This window comes from Oxyura jamaicensis, unplaced genomic scaffold (genome assembly GCF_011077185.1).
Source record: "Oxyura jamaicensis isolate SHBP4307 breed ruddy duck unplaced genomic scaffold, BPBGC_Ojam_1.0 oxyUn_random_OJ71280, whole genome shotgun sequence".
In the NCBI taxonomy this organism is placed as follows: domain Eukaryota; kingdom Metazoa; phylum Chordata; class Aves; order Anseriformes; family Anatidae; genus Oxyura; species Oxyura jamaicensis.
Window position 1 is genome coordinate 402 of NW_023310440.1, and position 3,923 is coordinate 4,324.

Sequence of the window (3,923 nt, forward strand, 5' to 3'; positions counted from 1 at the left end):
GAATTGACCCAAAGTGCCCCGAATTCAGGCCTGGGGACGACAAATTCACCCAGAATGGACCCAAAGTGCCCCAAATTCAGGCCTGGGGACGACAAATTCACCCAGAATTGACCCAAAGTGCCCCAAATTCAGGCCTTAAAATGCACCAAAATTTGTCCTACAGACCCCAAATCCCACAAAAAGTTTCCCCGAGAGCCCCAAATTCTGTTCAGGGACCCCAAATCCCCTGGGAATTGCCCCAAAGTGCCCTCAGGTCTGGTTCAGGGACCCCGGCTCCCCCAGGGTCCCCCCCAATTTGCCCAAATTAGGGCGTCGGGGCGGTGTTAACGCACGCTGGGTCCCTTCGGTCCCGTTTTGAGGGATTTTAGTTTTTTTTTTTTTTTTAAGTGTTTTTAGGGCGGTTTCACCCTGGTTTGCATTTTCTGTGCATTTTTGTGCTTTTGTTGCTTTTTTCCACTTTTAAATCTGTTTTTGGAACCCTTTTTTGCCCTTTTTTGGCACTTTTTCCCTTTTTCCCCACATTTTTGGCACCTTTGTCTGCGTTTTTGTGCAGTTTGGGCGCCTTTGTCCAAATTTCGGCAAGTTTTTGTGCATTTCCCCCATTTTTAGCAGCTTTCTCTGCCTCTTTTCACCTTTTTGGTCCTTTTTTGCACTATTTTGGCACCTCATTTGTCTCTTGGCACGTTTTTGGACACATCCTTTGGATTTTGGGGCCTTTGGGGCACATTTTTACCTTGTTCCACCTTTTGTGGCAGTTTTTGCACGGTTTCGGCGAAGCTTTGTGTAATTCTGGCACCTTTTTGCGTGGTTTTGGTGCTTTTTCCCTCCCATTTGCTCCTTTTTGGTGCCTTTTCCTTCCATTTGCTCCTTTTTGGTGCTTTTTTCTCCCATTTGCTCCTTTTTGGTGCCTTTTCCTCCCATTTGCTCCTTTTTGGTGCTTTTTTTTTCCCATTTGCTCCTTTTTGGTGCCTTTTTCCTCCCATTTGCTCCTTTTTGGTGCCTTTTTCCTCCCATTTGCTCCTTTTTGGTGCCTTTTCCTCCCATTTGCTCCTTTTTGGTGCCTTTTTCCTCCCGTTTGCTCCTTTTTGGTGCCTTTTTCTCCCATTTGCTCCTTTTTGGTGCCTTTTTCCTCCCGTTTGCGTGCTTTGGGCACGTTTTTGCGTGCTTTTGTCCCGCTTTTGCCTGGTTTTGGCCAGTTTTTGCGTGGTTTTGGCTCCTTTGTTCACCATTCTGGGCTCCTGTGGCACCTTTTTACCGTTCCGCGTGTTTTTTGGGGTGTTTTTTGGGGTGTTTTGGGGGGCTGACGCGCGCCGTGTCCCCGCAGCCGTGGCTCAGTGACCCCGAGGACGCCCCCTTCCTCGACCCCGTCCTGCGCAAGCGCGCCGTCAAGGTCAAGCACGTCAAGCGGCGCGAGAAGAAGTCGGACAAGAAGGTGCGGGGCACTGGGAGGCACTGGGAGCCACTGGGAGGGTGCTGAGAGGGCACTGGGGGCACTGGGGGCCACTGGGAGGGTGCTGAGAGGGCACTGGGAGCCACTGGGAGGGTGCTGAGAGGGCACTGGGGGGCACTGGGAGGGCACTGGGAGCCACTGGGAGCATCTGGGGGGGGCACTGGGAGCCACTGGGAGCATCTGGGAGGGCACTGGGAGCATCTGGGAGGGTGCTGGGGGGCACTGGGAGCATCTGGGAGGGTGCTGGGAGCCTCTGGGAGGGTGCTGGGAGGGTGCTAGGGGGCACTGGGAGCATCAGGGCAGGCACTGGGTGGCACTGGGAGCATCTGGGAGGGTGCTGGGGGGTGCTGGGAAGGCACTGGGGGGCACTGGGAGCCACTGGGAACCACTGGGAGCATCTGGGAGGGTGTTGGGAGGGTGCTAGGGGCTGCTGGGAGGGCACTGGGTGGCACTGGAAGCCACTGGGAAATTGCTGGGTGACACTGGGAGGGGACTGGGAAGGTGCTGGGAGCATCAAGGAGGGCACTGGGAGCCACTGGGAGGCCCTGGGGGTCACTGGGATGTCCTGAGGGTTACTGGGAAGGTTACTGGGAGGCCCCCTGGGGGTTACTGGGAGGTCCTGTGGTTACTGGAAGGGCACCTGGGTGTTACTGGGAGGCCCTGTGGTTACTGGAAGGGCACCTGGGGGTTATTGGAAGGGCACCTGGGTGTTACTGGGAGGTCCTGTGGTTACTGGGAGGGCACCTGGGAGCCAATGGGAGGCCCCGGGGGTTACTGGGAGGGCACCTGGGGGTTACTGGGAGGGCACCTGGGTGTTACTGGGAGGTCCTGTGGTTACTGGGAGGGCACCTGGGAGCCAATGGGAGGCCCTGGGTGTTACTGGGAGGGCACCTGGGTGTTACTGGGAGGGCACCTGGGTGTTACTGGGAGGGCACCTGGGAGCCAACGGGAGGCCCTGGGGGTTACTGGGAGGGCACCTGGGGGTTACTGGGAGGCCCTGTGGTTACTGGGAGGGCACGCGGGGGTTACTGGGAGCCACTGGGAGCACCGGTGGCCCGCTGGTGACCGGCGCGGCGGCAGAAGGAGGAGCGCTACAAGCGGCACCGGCAGAAGCCGCGGCACCGGGAGCGCAGCCGGCACCCCGAGCGCCCGGACGCCCGCGACCCCGCCGGGCTGGGGCAGTGCCTGGGCCCCGGCTGCACCCGCCCCGCGCGGCCGCCCTCCAAGTACTGCAGCGAGGCCTGCGGCGTCAAGCTGGCCGCCAAGTGAGTACCCACCAGTATGAACCAGTATAAACCAGCGCAGACCAGTATGGGGGGTCACCCAGTGGTGTAAGGTGCTGTAGGTCTTTGTGGTGTCTGGGTCGTGCAGGTGGCGCAGGGAGGGGGGTGGTGTCAAGCTGGCTGCCGGGTGAGTACAGACCAGTACAGACCAGTACTGACCAGTATAAACCAGTACAGACCAGTATAGACCAGTGTGGGGTGTTGCAGAGTGGTGTCAGGTGCTGTGGGTCTTTGTGGTGTCTGGGTTGTGCAGGGAGGGTGGTGGTGTCAAGCTGGCTGCCGAGTGAGTACTGACCAGTATAGACCAGTACAGACCAGTATAAACTAGTACAGGCCAGTATAAACCAGTGCAGACCAGTATAGACCAGTGTGGGGTGTTGCAGAGTGGTGTCAGGTGCCGTGGGTCTTTGTGGTGTCTGGGTCGTGCAGGCGGCGCAGGGAGGGGGGTGGTGTCAAGCTGGCTGCTGGGGGAGTACAGACCAGTACAGACCAGTATAAACCAGTACAGACCAGTATGGGGTGTTGCAGAGTGGTGTAAGGTGCCGTGGGTCTTTATGGTGTCTGGGTTGTGCAGGGAGGGTGGTGGTGTCAGGCTGGCTGCCGGGTGAGTGCAGACCAGTGCAGACCAGTACAGACCAGTATGGGGTGTTGCAGAGTGGTGTCAGGTGCCGTGGGTCTTTGTGGTGTCTGGGTTGTGCAGGGAGGGTGGTGGTGTCAAGCTGGCTGCCGGGTGAGTGCAGACCAGCATAGACCAGTACAGACCAGCATAGACCAGTACAGACCAGCATAGACCAGTACAGCCCAGCATAGACCAGTACAGACCAGCATAGACCAGTGTGGGGTGTTGCAGAGTGGTGTCAGGTGCCGTGGGTCTTTGTGGTGTCTGGGTCACGCAAGCACTGCAGCGAGGCCTGCCAGGCGAGTGCTGACCGGTATAGACCAGTACAGGCCAGTTTAAACCAGTATGGACCGGTAGAGCCCATTACAACCCAGTACGGACCGGTATGGGGTGCCACAGAGTGGTGTGGGATGCTGAGCACCGGTACGGAGCCTGTGCCCCCTCGGGATCCCAGCCGGACCCACAAGATCCCGCCGCAGCGGATCCCGCGCTGGATCCCGGAGCGGATCCCAAGCAGATCCCAGGGATCGGGGGTGGCGCGGGGTGACAGGGACCCTGTGGGGTGCCCCCC

General features: G+C 58.7%; 2 long non-coding RNA genes across 2 annotated transcripts in view; both read left to right on the forward strand.

Annotated features, from left to right (window-relative positions):
- Positions 1-3,846, forward strand: part of LOC118159613 — a 4,247-nt gene extending 401 nt beyond the window's left edge. The window contains exons 2-4 of the long non-coding RNA XR_004747177.1: positions 1,325-1,432; positions 2,531-2,715; positions 3,807-3,846. This is a non-coding gene — a long non-coding RNA (uncharacterized LOC118159613). The remainder of the gene's footprint in view (positions 1-1,324; positions 1,433-2,530; positions 2,716-3,806) is intronic.
- LOC118159614 lies at positions 1,811-2,268 on the forward strand. The gene is made up of 3 exons (XR_004747178.1): positions 1,811-1,856; positions 1,969-2,012; positions 2,149-2,268. It is a non-coding gene; the product is annotated as an uncharacterized LOC118159614 (long non-coding RNA).
- Positions 3,847-3,923: the final 77 nt, after the last annotated feature.